We start from the raw sequence: 19,163 nt of genomic DNA on the forward strand, positions 1-19,163 counted from the left end.
TTCAAATCGAACATGGCGGTGTTTGCATTCCCTTCAACTCCGCATGTAATATTTTTTTCTTCGTAAATATTTTGTATACTACGTTGATGGTAAAGGTGAAAGTGTATTAAGGTATTTGGATGTTGGTTTAGTGTATGTCCTGACGAAGAGACGTGTACTTCTGTTAGACATAAAAAGTCGCTAAGTGATTTAATACTAACATTTACTAACATGTATAATATAAATACTCTAGAATTTAATGATTGCGTCATTCCGTATACTCGCGCACAAGAATTCGAGCCTTATTATCGTGGTATTCAATGCTAAATCAGGGACAAATTGGTATCTTAGTTATGTTTTAAGCTAAGACGGTAAGCTCTGTAAGCTAAAACTGTAATAACAGATATTTAAATAAATGTTTAAATCAAGAAAGCTGGGACGTCAATCAAATAGTTTAAAAGGTTTCTTGACCTTTTTTACTTATATATCAAAAATGTATTGAGTTTGTCAATTTTTAATTTTTAAAGACAAGAACTGGATTCAACCCTTTAGGAAGCTGTTAATATTAACATATTACAACAGAGATAAAAAATATTTAAACGCGTAACTAGTTGGATAAAAATATGCTTCTTAGATATTGAACAAACGGCCATTATAGATGTACAAGGAATATCAATCACGAAATTGTACATGACTCCTATCGACGGTCCCAGTTAATGGCCATCATTAATCATCGGCTTGCATACACCTGACAATCATCTCGCCCTTCAATCGCCATTTGCATTGAGATAAGTGATCATCCCTGACGCGCCATTATTTGAAGATGTGCTTCACAGTGATACATCGCATATTATATCAACCCCTAAGGAAGTTCTAATAACATTATATACTGTCCAGTCCTTGTATAAACTGAAATATAAATTAAAGCAAAAATAACAATTACTCTTAATGATTTTTCTTTAACCTTTTCAGCCCGGGTGTTCATTAAAATATACACAAATTTTATTATATTTTACTCTCGTACCGACCGAAATTCAAAAACGGCGAGGTACGTTATAAAAGTTACAAAATACCTAAGTACGTCTCTATTTATTTTTTATACGTCAGTAATCGGCATTAAACAGAAAAAAATTTCGTAAACTTTGACAGCTGGATTCTGGCTGGTTTGTTTGTTTTGAAGTGAATTCTTGTCGTCTTTATAAATGTTATATATGGCAAGTTTTAAATCTATTTCGATAAAATTAAATAAGTTTGATTCAATAAACTTTTAGCAAATATTTAAACAAAAACTTTAAACAAATATTTTTTCGTTCGGATATTATCCTTTTGAGACCCAGCGTTTTTAAATAATGAACGTGAAATAATTTTTAAATTACGAAATATAAAAAAATACCAAAATATTCAAATAATTTCATTAAAACGCACAGAATAAAAAATAAAATCATGTCCACAGGAATTAATTCACGTCTAAAGGCTTAATATGATTTCCAACGGTACTAATGATAATTTTATGTAATATATGTTTTGTCTGTTCCTTGTGTTTTCTGATACCACATGAACAGAATTACATTGCTCTGTCGCGGTGTATAGACACACCACACTAGAGCAGTATAATTATATCCATACAATATTCATACATTCATAGAAGCGGTATGCGCCCAATAACTCTCCAACAAACCACAACACAACCTAACAAAACACAACAACAATATAAACTCGTATTTCATTTTATCGTTGCACGGTATTTTGCAGTTGCGGTTTATTAGTTGTTACGTTTCAGATTACCTTAGCATGGTCAACATAAACTGTTCTACATTCCAAAATACAGAACCAACCTGCTAACTGTAACGCTTGTTGGAAGAGCTACCTTTATGTTAAGTAATACTGCTTTGAAAACTCACGTTACTAAGTTACGTTTATTTACCCTAACACGTGCTGGACTGTCCTTATACAGTTACACAATAGCCCGTATTAGGTGTTTTTTGTTTATATATATATTTGGACCCCTGTATTTAGTAGCCTTACGTGTCATGTACAAGGCTAAGGTACTCGGTAAAAATCTTTGTTTTTTGTCTTGGAAATGGGATGTTCGATCACTGATTTTGATGTATTACCTTTATGAGTCCAATCACCATTGTTGCAAAGTTCAAAAACAATACCGCGTGATAACTACTTTTAACTACAGTGTGGATATCTGTTAAGGATATTCCATCTTTCCTGCATTCTGCTTCAAGATTATGGCGTTGTAAACTGAAAAATGGGCACTGAAATAACAGATGTTCGATACTCTGTGAAGAAATATCATCGCATGGACAATAGTCATCATTCTTTAATTTAAAAATATATAGATAACTTCTCATTGCTCCATGTCCGGTAAGAATTTGTGTCGTTTTCAAAGTACTTTGGTGATGATGATGGAAGTTTGCTGCATCAGCCAGCGTTGGGAAAAACATTATAGTGATTTTACCTGTAGAAAAAGCGCGGTAATGATCCTCCCAACGCTGCTGCGTATTTTGTTTTATACAGCGTTTAGCAAAGCTAAGGGAAATTTTGAGAAGAAAAGTGCCGTTCTTTTACAAGTTGCGGCTCTTGCTCGTTCATCCGCTCTCTCATTTCCTACAATACCAGCATGTTCTCTTATCCAGCATATTTGAATGATCATCCCTCTTATTTTTAGATACTTAATTTTACTCTGAATATCTACAATTAATGGATTTACCGACTGAGTATTAGTTATAGCTTGAACGCCCGATCAGGTTGCTCTTTACTCCAATTTCTCTCTGTCAACTCTGCCATATGCTATTTGACAAACGGCAAATACGCAGAAATTTTCCGGACATATTTAGCAGAGCAAATATTTGATCCATAAATCCTCTTGCATTCATAAAGCCACTTTCTCTAAAAACTCTCTTTTTTATATGTGTTGAATCAGTTAAAATAAATTTAACTCTCTCGAGGGTTGAATATGGCCTTGTCAAACATTTGTATATATTTGAAATATTTTCGAATAATAAAAATACTATTTTCATCGTTTTAGACAACAATGTGAAAGTCAAATTCAAAACAACACTTTATAAATAGATTTATTACGAATGTGATTATTTATCCACGTCCTTTGTTGGCAGCAGTTGGCTCACCGACATACAAAACAATATTTTAATTTATCCAGCGTGAGTGTGATGATATAATATGGTGCACCTGCTGTGTTGAGCAATGCCGATAGCTCAGAACTCGGAGGAAACTTGTATCAGCCCACCCACGCCAGTGTCTATTCGCTCTCAAATATGTTCCAATTAAAATACATCAAATGAAAACGTCTTCTGAATTTAATCTGCTGGATTGGTCTGCATCAAACACCTGCATATCCCATATTCATTTCGGTCGTCAACATAACTGACCGTATGCTCTGTAGATATATTCTTTACTGTCATCAACGAGCATCCATTTAAAGCCGTTTAGACGTAGAAATACAGTATTGTTTTGTTCCGGGACTTGACAACTGTTTACATGTAAACAGCAATTTGTAGTACAAAAAATTGTCCCGATACATCGCCACCGCAATAGACGAGCGAGCTATCTCCACGGGACAATGGTTACCTCCGCCAGCGGCCACATTGTCCTTGTGTGATCACGTACGGTCAGGACCTTGTGACAAAAGCGTTGTGCTTTACGTGAACGTGTCGCTCCCAAAAAATATTTTTTATTATCTAATTCATCCTTTAACAATTCTAATGCATCTCGGTATGAAATGAATCATGTGTTTCGTGAACTCGCTCGTAAAAAAACCCATTATTCATTCGTTTTCGTAGAGCTCATGTGTTAACTGCGGCCGAATTTTCGTATTGTCCTAGCGTTTTGTCCTGCGCGTTCGAGGCTGTTCACGGAGCTCCATACTGGGTTCTCAGCTGAGACAAGACAATATTGTCATATATATTGTATTGTCTGCATATAAACGGCCTTTTAGGTATTGTTCATGCTCTCGACCATTCCTTACAAAATGCTAAGTATAGACAACGTAAACTAAGTTGAAGCGCAGTACTCGCACAGATGGGGTGTTACCTTAGGTCCGTAAATATATTTTGTTTTATTTTAATTAACCGGCCATATTTTAATGTTATGTCCACTTCGTGGTATAGTTGTTAACGCGTTTGGTTACCATGCATTAGAAAGTTAAATACTTATCTATAGTATTTTTTCGTGGCAACACCATTGAAATATTTCATACCTTTTCCCAGTAGTAATAATAACATTGATTTATTCAAATGAGTTCAATAATAAAACAGAGCTAGGCACAATGAACCCAAAAAATAGTATCATTCAAATAATTTTATTAAGAGGAGAATGCATTTACAAAAAAATGGAAAGATGTTGTTTTTTGCTTCTAAAAAGTGTTTGTTTTTTAATGTTTACAAACAGCATTTGTTTTTTGTGGATCTCAATAAGATAATATCTTTAAATTCCTAAGAATTTATACCCATTTATTGATTTTTACTGGATTTTTGGTAATGCTAAAATAATATAAAATTCAATACATTAAAAAAATCGTATTCTTACATAAGTACATCCCTTTGTTGGTGAGAAGACCGGAGTTTGACGATTGCAAAAATGATGCTGTATTTGAAAAAATATTTATTTTATGTTTTGAAATTCAACCATAATTAAGTACCTAGGTACACCTTACTTAAATTCAATATTTGAATACTAAACATTTTTAGTTTTGGAATTTCATCACAAACAAGTATCTCGGTACCTACTTATCAATGAAAATACTTTTTCCAAGGTAATAGCAGGTAAGCCAACGTTCGGGCAGGACAACGTTTGTCGGGTCCGCTAGTTCATTTATATAATTCACCGTAAAAATCTGTATAGACTTTTTTATAATAATGCATGCTATTCTATTCGTTATTAATGTGTAGCTTTGCATTTAATGTGAAAATTGTTTATCGAAAATGTACACATGTACTATTTTATATAGTGGCTTACGTTAAGACAAGTTAAAACCGTGTTAGAGTTTAAGTAAAGCTGCGAGAAAAAATAGAATATTTGATCCTCATTCCGAAATGGTCTAATTACAATTTGATTGTATTCATATAAGAAAAATAAACATTGTATTTTATAATACTTTTTTTTTTTTTTTTAAATTTATTGGGGATATCAACAGTAATATATGTAACAAAAATACAACAAATAAAATATACAGAGAATAAAACAAATGACAGATATCCACAGAAATACATTAAATACACGTACAATACATACTAGTGTGTTTGTGTGAATGTAAGTGAGTGGGTGTTATATTGGAATGAGAGTGGACATGTGTGTAAATATTGTAATGTGTAAATATTAAGTGTCAAGTGTCGAAAATACAAATATATTAAAAATATTAAGAATTTGAGATAAAATATAGTAAAATAAAATAAAATAAGATAAAATAAAATAAGACTTTATTATTGAAACTAAGTATAAGACAAAAAAGTATGTTTTAAGACGCGCATTTTAAATGTTATTTTTTTACAATCAAATGGATCAATAAGGGGAAAGTTCAAATTATATTCACTAACAAAACGTATAAGTGGAGAGTTCTGGGCATAGTTCGTACGAACTGCTGGCACATGAAATAGAGAGCTCGACGTGTGACGGGTGCGGTAGCCGGGGACATTTAATGATAGCTCCGACAAAAGAGCCGGACTATCAAGGCGTCCACTAAGTAGGTCATGAAGCACCCCCATGTCCAACAGTAGACGGCGATCTTCTAAAGTAAGCAAGTGGTGTTTTTTGCAGGAAGACATATAATTGAGATCGGTATACCTGCATCTCCAGTTAAGATGTCTAAGAAATGTCCATTGAATTTTTTCGAACTTTTCTTTATGTGTGACATATTGTGGAGACCAAACAGAAGAGGCATACTCGAGCAAACTGCGAACATGAGCAAAGTAGACCATTTTTATACACGCAATATCTTTAAATACCTGACATGTACGAAGTACAAAACCAAGGTTTCTATGTGCACGGGTCAGTATGTCATCGAAGTGATTCTCAAATGTAAGTTTGCTATCAAGAATAACACCCAGATCGCGTACGGTATCAACTCTCTGAACAGGTTGGTTTGATAATATATAATGATATGGGATGGGATGTCGACCTCGCGAAAAAGAAATAAGCAAACACTTTGATACATTGACGAAATACTTATAACAATAATAAAACAAAATAAAAAATATTAAAGACGTATTATTTCTTTACGTAAGCCATAGTTGAAAAATACATGTATGTAGAATATTTATTACTGATACAATGAATAACACATTATTGTCCGTAAATTACTGTCACGTACTTTGGCAACGGGAACAAGTTTGAAACAGTAAAAATGACGTGTAAATCGTTCGTAATTATAGAATTCTGATGAAAGCATTCAGAAAATATCTTTACAACATCCGCTGTGCCAAAAAGTATGTGAATTTACCTGTTATATCGAGGCTGCCAAAACTTACAAAGCTATTTAGCAGGTACGTAATATTTCTTACCTGATGAGAAATTCACACTTGTTTAAATTTAAAGCAAAAAAAATCTAAAATAAATAAAATAGAAGTTAATTTTCTGTACAAATAAGTAAAAAACATAATGATTTATTTAATGCTTTTATTATTTACCCAAATGTAAGATAGATTTTTTTTCAGCGAGACTAAATATTCTTTTAAAAAACACATGGAAATCGCAAAAAGACATCACACGAGCAAAATTTGTAATTATTAATTTTCTTACTTTTTACTATGATTTTTTTTTTGTGTGTATTATTTTCAATTAACTTCATCTTACTACTCTTCCTTCCTAATTTTTTTAATCCCATTTATTTATTTATATGCAGTTTAAATCTAACAGCTCAATCACAATGGCCGCACTTGTAGTAAATTACCGAAGCGATAAAGTCTTATTTAATTGTTATATTTTTTATTTTATAAACATAAACATACATACATTTAACATAACAGTGCTCATTACAATATCATACAATAATTAAAAACAATATTTGACACGTAATGCGAGTACATATTACACGATACATTATATTTACCATACTTAGGTAAATAAAAATAAAGATACCGCAGTAAATTAGAATTGGAAAAAATTACAAATTTTTAATTTGTTGGTATCGTTACGAGCCTTGATATTGAATGCCCTAAGCATAATACAAACTGTCATGTGCTAAGACCTTAGAAGTTCACAACAATAAAAAAATAGTAAAAATATATTTTTTTAAAGTTGCGTATAGAGAAAATCCAAAAGAAGTTTCTGAGATATCTCTACATAAGAGAGTGCGGAATCCTTGGCTCTATCCGACCGAGTTTCTCCAGGGTATGCTTAGCTACAACAGTTTAGAGACTAGAAGGAATGTGTATTTGAATACACATTTTTATTGATTGTCGCGCGATATTGTCGATAATCCTGAGATTATGATGAGCATTGGTTTGTATGTTCCTGATAATTATTTAAGACAGCGTCAGCATAGATTATTTCATATTCCGATATGCAGGACCAACCTGCCGATGATTATGCCTGTTGGAAAGGCTGCTGCTATGCTGAACAACATTGCTCTGGATAGTGATCTGTTCCATGTATCCGATGGGGTTTTCCGGAGCAGGATTCTCCTACTACCTCGACATGAATCTCTTTCATGTATTTTTTTTTCTTTTTTATAATATGTACGTATTGAAAGTATGTTTGTAATGTATATGTTATATTTGAATAAATGAATTGAATTGAATCTTGTAATTAATAAAGGGTTAACATTTTCTCTACACTCTCTGAAATGTTTACGAATGAACTCAATAAAATAGGCTCCAGATACTTGAATTATATTCAAGTAGGCTCCTGACAAGTGAAACATACAAAGTATTAATAACGGATAAGTGTTGGTTAAGGACTTATAATTGACGTGATAAACATCTGTGATTGAGCACCTGGTAACTATTTGTATTTTCAGTTATATTCCACTACTTTACTTTATCTTTCTTTTTTTCATCTGTTTTTCCATTTTCAAAAAAAATATTTTACTTATAAATTTTCAGAAGCTTTTTTCACTTGAAAAAGTAAACCAGCTGTACTAAAAAAATATTGTTGCATATTTTTTTTATATAATGAAAAACATAAAAACACGTATAAATATGATGCTTTCTATTTATTTTATCAGGTTTTTTTAAATTGGGTGATTTTGTAAATTATACAACCAAGTATTTTTTTCCTTTTTATATTTTTGACCTTCCCTGAAAAGTTTTATCTCAGTCGAAAAAACCATCACAATCAAGTGATTGGACAGTTATTTCAACATTGAATGTGAATCAACTTGAGTTTCGAAAATACCTCTATTTGATATCAATTAGGCTAATCGTTGGATTCAGCCAATCACAGTATGCTAGGTGATGCAATTATAAGTTTCCTCCAGCGGGATTGTGACTCAAAATTTAATTTGTCGGCCTTAAACTTCGCTCCGGATTGGTTGGAAACGTCTGGGTCACGTGACTTTTTAACATGTGACGTAGGTTGTGAATTCGAAGCGTTAAACGGATTTCCAATTTGACAAATTGTTTAAAATTCAAGATGGTTGCTCTGGTACAGGCGGAATGACGTAATTAACTGTAGTGGTTGGCACGTTTGCCTACTATGTTTGAGGTCTCAGGTTCTATTCCTGGCAAGATGGTTATAAAATATTGGGTTGAAGAGTGATTATTCACTGCATTATTTTATCGTCTCTGTACTGGCACCTGAAGCCTAAATCTGATCTTTTTACCTTCGTGTAAAAGGTAATTAAGGAATGCTGCATTTGGTTTCCCGATGCAGTGCCCTATGCATCATCGGATTATGGTGCTGGCATGAAGAAGAATGAAGAAGACGGTCTAATATTTCATTGTTGTTGGACCGCGACCTGAACCGCAAGACTAATCATTATTATCATTGTGATAGATATCAAATGAATAGTTCGACTTAGTGAAGAATGAAGAAATGAGAAAACGGATGCGAAAAATTCCAGTGACAACTGTCATCAAGTGGAGATGATACGATTGGCTGGGCCACGTACAGCGGGTGCCTCCTGTGAGCCTAAACGTATGATTACATTTTCACGTGTGTTAGGCCAGAGCCAGCTGGGGGTTGTCTTTTGAAACTTCAACGGTCTATTATAAATTCATTTTCCTAGGCATCGTGTCCTATGCAGCTGGCTGTTGGACACACCGATGTGAGTTGCAATATTTCAGGCGAATTATTTTAAGCGTACATTGGCAACATCTCCTGGCTCTTGCTAAAGCATGTGGGACATGCTTGACGGATGCACTCCCGGTTGTAACAGACTTGTTCCCTTTGGATCTAGAGGTCCAGCGATGATCCGCAAATTGCCACTTAAAAAGAAAGCTTTCCTCTGTTATTGGTGGCGTCCGTCTTCTCCCAACTGAAGGAATGTCTCAATTGGATATTAAATGCTCTTCTTAATGCTTGGAGAGGTGGAGAACATTTAAGAGAAGGGAATCTGGAAGTCTAGGCATTTACAGGGCTTATGATCTGTCATTGGCTAGTTTTGGCTGGTTATCATTAACCCTTTTTTGTAAAAGAATTTACAGTTATCTCATTTCCCCTTTTTAATTGTGTAGAAACACATATTAACTATGGCTACTACGCGCCAGATGGTTTCCACACACCTCTCCACAACACACTAGAAGAATGTAATCCTGCCTTTAACCGAGCTTGTCTACTTTATAGGGCATCACGTTCTCGATGTCCTGGACGTCCGCGACTGACTAATCGTCGGCAGTTCATAACAGAACTACGGGACGCGAACCTGAGTTGTGAGAACGCACTGGAGCTGTCAAAGATGCTAGATGCTCTTTGTGGACACCGTATACTCCAACTAGGGAACGGAAATGGAATGATGATAATGAGATATTAAATGATCGCCATACGTTGCGAAATGCGGTTAATTTATAATGTGGATTATATAATTTAACGATTTTATTCTGAGTTTACTTTTAAATCGAGGTTGGCCTTAGATAAAGACGAATTCACAGCCTTTATCAATGTCACCTCCCATACAATATCTGAAGGCCAGATTCTAAGACAATAATGGAATAACATTATGTAATTAAATCATTTAACACTGAAAACTCCCACTCAGCTATTTTACAATAAACTGTGTTTGTTGTGTTTAAATACGTTTTGAATCGTTTTGTCATCTGGTTCCAAGTGCCCACGCTGTTAAATACTCGAAGAACCGAGTTTTGTTTATCATTATACGATGATTTTACGTTTTAAAATATTAAGTACTCTATTTATTTATTGATTTGGCGTTTATTCGGCGTAATAAAGTATGAAAATCAAACACTGATTGAGTCTACAGAACACATTATCTTATTTTTTTTAAATATTAAAAAAAGTATGTGATAACTGTTTCGCCTTGTTAAGGCATTTTCAAACGAATGTGAAGATTAAATGAATTGAATGTCCTTATATAGTTATATAGTTTAAGGTAGGTACTTAAGTAAAAAAATAAAAATAATACTATTAATATTTAAAGCATTAACTCTGTGGTCAAATATTTTACTAAATATTATTAAATATTTGTAACTAACCACTTACCGACGTTTCTATGTCTACCGGCTTCGAGACGTGCCCGTCTCTTCGTCAGGACATCAATCAAACCAACATGCAAACCAACATGATAAAACCTACTTTACACCTTTACCACAGTTGTTGCACAAAAATATAAAACCAACACCAAATGCATTTTAATAAGCACATGCACTGATTAGGACAAACATGCACTGATTAAATCATTCAAATATTATATGTTGTTTGAGAAATAGTTGAAAAAAGGTAGAAGAGGTGGAGGGAGTGCATGTTTGTCCTGATCAGTCCATGTGCTTATTAAAATGCATGTCGTGTTAGTTTTATATTTCTGTGCAACTTTTGTGGAAGTTTTGTGCAAGTGGGTTTTGCATGTTGATTTGCATGTTGGTTTAATTGGTGTCCTGACGAAGAGTCGGGTACGTCTCGAAACTGGTAGACATAGAAATGTCGGTTAGTGGTTAAATAAAAATATTTAATAAAATTTAGTAAATAAAAATAATCATTTTAAGTAAAACATGTACAATAATCATAGTTTTGGGAAAAAACAATAGTTAAGTGCATATCTAAGTGATTAATGGTTAATAGGGGATTTAGGTACTTATATTTGTACTACATTTTTTTTTTTAATAAAGCAAGCATTTATTGACAGACGTATTGTGAAATAATTGATGAACCTTTTTAGTTATATGTTTTTAGATAAATGTTGTGGAAATTATATTAATGATATTATAATAGGTTGTCGGTCTCGTGGTGTAATGGTCAGCGCGTTTGCCTACCATGTGAGAGGTTTCGGGTTCGATTCCAGACATAATTTATATAAAATTGTGTTTTTACACTAAAATATTTCATAGTCCCTGGACTGGTGCCTGAATCATAAAACTAATCATCTTACCTTCATGTAAGAAAAATGATCAACATACGCTGAGATTGGCGTACTAATGCAGTGCCCTATGCACCATTGGGTGCGGAAAGGGAATGATGGTGATGATAATAGGTTAGTTTTCAAAGAATTTTTGTTTTTATATTTTTTTAAATTAAAATAAAGCGTTCAGTAGACTCAAATCTGTGTTTGATTTTCATATTAAAAGTACTAAGTAATATCCTAAAATTGCAAACTCTTTTATTTAGTTACTCATTTATTTATTCATATAAATACATATATATTACTAGAAAATAATCACAAAGTATCACAAACTCTATGAGGCCAAGAGCCCGGTGTTGAGTTGGGATACAACCAGAGGCGGTTCCTTAGTATGTGCATAAGTGCAGTGCACTGCCAAGTAAAAATTTGTGTAAATAAATTAGTAATTTTATTGATAGTAAAAATATGTTATAAGTAGGTAGAAAGAAACAGTGATTCGTTGCAATATTATACACGTAAACATCATAATATTCAATACTAGCGCCAAAAGATCTAGCGAAATCGACTCTAGCGGACGATTTTCTCATCTTGTCTACGCATGCGCAATTGTCCCAGTGCATATTCTGTTTTGCACAATATTTTACCCTGAATTTGTAAGAAATATATCATATCTCCTAAAATCGTCATTTGAGCGAGACATACAATGCTTCATACCGATTAATTGTGCGTTAGAGGGAGAAGATAATACACATATTCCGGGCATTGCCAACGCATGCGTAGATTTGAAGTTTGTTTTTAATGTCACTTTGAACATGCGTAATGACATGATATTAGTACGAATTTAGTTAACTATAACGTGCGTATTATGTTGGGCGCATTTAGCGTTTCGGGTTCCGATGCGCGGGCTGTCATACTATTGGTCGTTTATCACGTCAGACCTATCATATTATTATAATATTATTGAACTTAATAATATACAAGTTGACAAAATGTAAAGAAATGCACTACCAATGTTTTCGGTCAGGAGCCGCCAGTGGATACAACATAATGGAAAGAGGAAGCATGTACATTATAAAATACTAGCAAAAATCAAAATTATTACATAAACATGTATTTCAATAAACTTCTGGACAACACGCTTAATAGTGTGTATTTATGCAATATCTCTCAGCAGTCTCTTGCAATGGTCTCTTCCCTTACACAAAATCAAACCATTATAAGGAAGGTGAGGCCGCCAAAGAAAGGTTTAATAAATAAGTATTTAAAGATTGTTTGTTCGTAATTTTCTTGCAAATGCTACACATCGCATCACAACGCTGCGCTGATTGTTTCATCGGAACCGTCTTTATACACGTTTTCAAAATAACTTAAAATCAATCTGAAAAAGCACATGATGACTGAACTAACTAGACTAGACGAGACATAAAATGACTAGACAATATTAAATTTCTAATGTAACCCTAACGGGTTTTTTAAAATTGTAAATAAATAAAATAAAAAAAACACCGTACAAAAGTAAAAATTTTAGCAAAATTGTACATCAATTTAACAATGCGTAATAGGAACGTATATATCGAATTTAGTAATTGAAGAATTTTGTGTAAACTAAGTAGAATAAATTTTTAAACATTTTTTAAAGAGGAAAAAGTTCATATTTTACAAAATTTACATTAAAAAATCCCTTCGATTTGAATGTGCAAAAGTGCAACATAAGTGCAGTACAATATTACAGTTCCATATAGGGAGAAAATATGGTTTAATCAATTACCTTGAGAAATAAAACGTATTTAATTCTTACGATGCCTCCACGATACTGTGCAAAAAAGACAACTGCATGTCAGACCTTTTATTAAAAAAGACAAAATTGACGTTTTGTTGACCCGTTTTCCGCACCTCAAAAATCAACCGATTTTGTAATTATTTTAAACAGAGTATCAGAATAAAATTTTCCGCGTTTCATCTTAAGTACTTAGAAAACTTTACAATTTGATGCTTTTATGTAACCATAGAAACAGTTTCGGTGTTCTTAATTAAAGCCTTCTACCTATTTATACACAAAGATGCACCCAGAACCCTCTAATTTATGACACTTTTACTCATGCCCAAACGTTCAGTCCTGCCTTATGAGTATTTAGTCGTTTTTTCACCACCAACCGGATATTAACATGAGCTTGACATTTAATTCGATACCGAAATGCGTGGCGCATTTTGTGTAAGAATCCTTTTTTCAGAAATGCATCAAATGTAAGTTAACATTATTTAAGCATTACTAAAAATCCATTGAAAATAATTCAATATGTAGAAATTAAGAAATTTTAAGGAATTTTATCAATTTTAAAATCCCTAAAACATCATTGTTGTTTGATTAAAATAAAAATATTAAAAAAATAATTATTTTTAAAAAAACAACATCCTCCGAATTTATATACATTTTAGTCTGGAAAATCTAAGAAAACACATATACGCTATTAACTTTTTTTCCACTTAACATATTGAAGATGTTTTTATTTATATACCTTTAGGACGTAAATTAAAAAAAATAAAAAAGTAAAAAATCGCACGTAAATCTGTCAAGCCATTTTTGCGAGACTAATAAAGGTAATTTATTTTTATATACAGAGATTTTAACTAAAGGATGATTGATATAAAAATTGATTGTGAAAGTATTGTTTTTAATGTTTTAATATAAATATGTATATTAAAAAATGTGTGAATTTATAAAACGAACTTCCTCTCTCAACACGAGCATTTTGCTCCATTAGAGAACTATAAATATAAAATTACATACAGTATTTATTTATATATTAAAAGATTTTTTTTTAAATTATTTACTTTTTTGATATAATAAAAAAATTACACATTATAATAATTTATGCCTCGACATGGCTTTGTGCTCAGTAAGGTGTTTATATAGAAAAAGAGTATTATGCAAAATAAAATATATAAATAAATAATTTTAAAAATCCTACTGGTTTATCTATGTTTCATAGTTAACAGATAATAACTATACAATGCCATTCAGAAACGAGCGTATTTATTTCCAAACATTGTTTATCGGCCAGATTGTTGGCAGAGCTCCAGCAAAAATCCATAAGTTCGCAGTCCAAGAGATACCTCGGTAGAGTTCTCTAATGACGATAAGGAGGGGACCAAGATCCAGAATCTCAAGGGAGAATTCCAGCGACCTAATTCACCAAGTTTTTTATCGACCAACTTTCCAGCAAACCTTATCGCTAATTGCCTGTAAAGACTCATTTTTTACGATGCGATTAAGGTGTTCTATACGAACCGAGAAGTTGGTCTGGTTAACTTTTTGGTGTTGGTTAGTCGTCCAACTTGTATCGATATAAATTATTATTTGTGCACCAAAAAATACAAAATAAATCAAATCAAAATATTTTTCTAAAAAAAATATTATTTTTTTTACGTATATAAGATAAATTACAAAAAAACTTTCCTGTACTAAAAAATTAACTAAATTCTAGCTTAAAGATTTATCAGCTTGATGGCTGTATGACACATTGAAAGTATATATGACATTAAAAGTATACTAACACTTATTTGAACTCCGCCGTTCTGAAACAGGGTCTGGTGAAATGGCGTTCTATTCTCTCTGCCTACGGGAAAACGGCGTGATGGCTTGTTGTTGTTGTTGTATAAGAACATTTATGTTTGTTCGATTTTGAGATTTTAAATCATTTAAAAAAACATTTTGTCCCTTATTTCGTAATATGAATGCATGTAACTGGAATAACTTTGAAAGATAATATCTTAGTTTCACATAAAATCATGAAATTTGAAAGTGAAATCAAATTTATTTAAAAAATAATGTGCAGGCGTGCTCGTTCGAACACCCACCGTCCTGTTAATAGATTATGTAACTGATATACTGCAGAATAAATGCAAGTCGAGCATGCTAAAATGAATGTAGATTGCATTTACCAAAGAATATGCAGTAAGAAAGGTTGTAGAAATCAAATGTGTTTATTACCTTATTTTATTTCTATAAAATTATTAGACTAATATAAAGTTTCTTTGATTGCCTAACTAGGACAAGTTACCCTGTTCTAAGGCAGTCAAAAACATAATACTGTACTGGCGAAAAACACTATACGTTATTATCTTATCTATCATTATAGATAAGAAAAAGCGATAGGTGTGGATCTCTGTTAGTATGAATGATATCTCCTGCCTTTTTTAATTTAAATTTAAATATTTCTGTCTAATATCAAGCACTGCTAATTTTTAGAATATTGAATCACTCTTATATCTGCAAAGTTTTATTAGGATAGTTCTTATTAATAATGATTTTTGCCCTTTTGCTGCTGGATGCAAGTCTGTCTTAGCACAACTACCCCCACCAATTACACCGTACGCCATGACCGAATTTGCCAGAGCAAACTGTGTAGAAAAAATTGTCGTTAACTAATAGTAATAACGATTGAATATTGACTTAGACACCTGGAGAAGGTGTACATATGTTTAAAATGCAATAAATATCTCAAGACTTTAACAGGTGATAACGAATTGGTTATTTATAAGTACGGAATAATAATCTCCTTTTTCATAACCGTAAGTAATGATGTAAATATATATATATATATATAAGGACATAGCTTGCCCACCACATACCGCACACCGCATCTGAGGACATAAGTCTCCTTTGCGGTGCCCACATGCACGGAAAATTTGCTCGTTGTTAAACGAGAAAAGCTGCCTGAAGGAGCTCTCTGAAATCTAGTAGCCTTAGCATCTTTGTGCTGAAAGAAAGTAATCCAGAAGTGCATTATATGTACTTTATTGAATTGAGAAGAGAGAGAAGTAAATTCTTCACTGACTGGGATTAAAGTGATTGGACATGATCAATTTGCCGAAAAAAAAGACAAATAGACATACAATTGAAAATACCACCAAACAATCCCAAAAAAAGCCTACAAAAGTATGCCTCTAAAAAAATTGACTATGCAAAACTTAAAGAAAACATAACAAAAATAACAAATCATCTCAACATTGAAAGTTTTAAGGAACTACAAGAAATAATTCAAGAAGAAACGAGACAAAACACAAAAACCACCATTAAAAACTATACAACTTCAACTAAAGAAGGCTGGATGACAAAAGAAATATATGACAAAATTAAAACAAGAGACCAACTGTATAAAAAAATGCAATACTTTCCATCATTTACCCAACAATTTAAAATTCTGCAAGCAGAAGTTAGAAACAACATAAAAAGAACAAAAAAAAAACACTTTGCTAGTCGCATAAATGAAACTAATGGGAACAGTTACAAAATATGGAAAGAAATTAAAAACATTACCCAAGAAAATGATACCAAAAAAACTAACATATCTAAATTAAAAAAAGAAAATGGTGAAGAGACTCAGAATGCAAAAGAAATAGCCGATATAATAAACAACTATTACACAAACATCGGAAAAGAACTAGCAAGCGCTATAGTAAATCAAAATACAACCAAAACAAATTTTAGAAAAATAGAATATGATGCAGAAATTTACTTAAGATATACGAGCAACAAAGAAATCAGCAAAATAATAAACGGGCTCAAAGACAACACATCACCTGGCCATGACGAAATAAAAGTTGTTACAGTCAAAAAAATAAAGGAAGAAATAACCACGACAATAGTGAAATTGATAAATAAACATATAGCAAACGGAAGCTTTCCAGAAGTAATGAAATTAGCAAGAATAACACCAATTTACAAAGGAGGAGAAAAAAACTTAGCTTCTAACTACAGACCCATTGCAAACTTAACCATTCTAAGTAAAATATTTGAAAAAGTGCTACACAATCGATTATACCAACACCTTGAAAACCTTAATTTTATTGCAAAAGACCAACATGGATTTCAAAAAAGAAAGGGTACCTCCACAGCAATGACATCAGTTTGCAACTTTATACAAACCAAAATTGATAAAGGAAATACAGTGACTGCACTCATACTTGACTTCAAGAAGGCATTTGATACAGTCCACATAGATACCCTTCTAGATAAACTAAAACATACAGGAGTTAAGGGACAAGCTCTCAAAATATTTAAAAACTATCTACAAGGAAGAAAACAGTTTACGAAAATTGAAGAACACAAAAGTGAAATTAACAACAATGCAATTTGGAGTACCTCAGGGATCAATATTAGGACCATTGTTTTATATAATATACATTAACGACATAATACACAGTGACATAATGGGAAAAAAAACAATCTATGCGGACGACTTAGGAATTTTATATGAAAACAAAAATGACATTGAAACGACTAAAACCATCAACAATGACGTGCAAAAACTATTAGAATGGACAAACAAAAACTTCTTAACACTAAATGCCAAGAAATGCAATATAATACATTTCGAAACACAAAAGAAGAACCATAACATGAACATAAAAATAAACAACGAAACTCTTAAAGAACTAGAACATGTGACTTACCTAGGACTTACAATGGACAGACAATTAAAATGGACAAAACACATAGACGGACTCACTAAAGTAATGGCATCACTACATAGCCTTTTCTACAAAATTAAAGATTTTATATCAAGAAAAGAAAAAATTATGATGTACGAAGCCTATGTCAAAAGTAAATTGAGTTACATGATCGCCTTCTGGGGAACTGGTAACAAGACAGACATAACAAGAATACAAAGACAACAAAATAAAATTCTTAAACTAACATACAACCTACCCTACCTGACCTCTACGACTGAACTGTACAAAAAAACACACCAGTTTGACATAAACTACTTGACTAAAATTGAGACCTTAAAAATTGTGCACAAAATAACACTGGGAAACATACAAGACGACGAAATAATATTAGTCAAAAATGCTGACATACATAAATATAACACCAGACAACAAAAACACTATCATATTGAAAAAGCAAAGACAAACACAGGACAGTCAAAAATACTACATAATGGACTTAAACACTACAACGACCTACCTTACTACTTGAAAACTTTTAATGGAGACAAATTTAAAATCAATCTGAAAAAGCACATGATGACTGAACTAACTAGACTAGACGAGACATAAAATGACTAGGCAATATTCAATTTCTAATGTAACCCTAACGGGTTTTTAAAATTGTAAATAAATAAAAATAAAAAATAAAATTACAAAACTTTTTAAAAGCCTTGAAATTTTTTTGGAAGCCACCAGATCGGTATATCCGACAGGACCAATAACAGGGCCACGGATAGTAGTGAGAAGCTTCATTCGGTAATCATAGAGAAGGGGAAAGGGACAAGACCACAGGATGTGTTCAGAAGATTGGTTAGGATATCCGCAGCAGCACGAAGGGGAGTCAACAATATTAAAAACAAATAATTTTTGATTAAATTTACCATGACCTGATAAAAACTGCGTGGTCCAGCGATCGGGGATAACCTAAGAAGATTCTAAGCGCTGACGGATTAAAGGAAAGAAAAGAAACGTAACCCTCCCTGAAGGGGAAGATTCCCATCGCGATTTCCAAGCATTAAGAAGAGCATTTAAAGTCCTTTTTTTATATTCGATTGAGACATTCCTTCAGTTGGGAGTAGACGGACGTATATAACGACATAATGAAAAATAACTACATAACATGTTTTATCTCAGTTTTATCTTTATTCTAGTAACGAGAGAATTTTTTCAATACACATTCACAGCTTCAACTTTTTTCCCTCCTCTTGCGCAGTTG

At 32.5% G+C, this 19,163-nt stretch overlaps 1 protein-coding gene across 1 annotated transcript in view; it reads right to left on the reverse strand.

The window, feature by feature from the left end:
* The window catches only part of LOC148284632 (uncharacterized), a 39,237-nt gene that overhangs the window by 13,556 nt on the left and 6,518 nt on the right, over positions 1-19,163 (reverse strand).

Source organism: Micrasema longulum, unplaced genomic scaffold (genome assembly GCF_059751315.1).
Source record: "Micrasema longulum isolate JH-2025_06_02 unplaced genomic scaffold, ASM5975131v1 h1tg000102l, whole genome shotgun sequence".
Classification (NCBI taxonomy): domain Eukaryota; kingdom Metazoa; phylum Arthropoda; class Insecta; order Trichoptera; family Brachycentridae; genus Micrasema; species Micrasema longulum.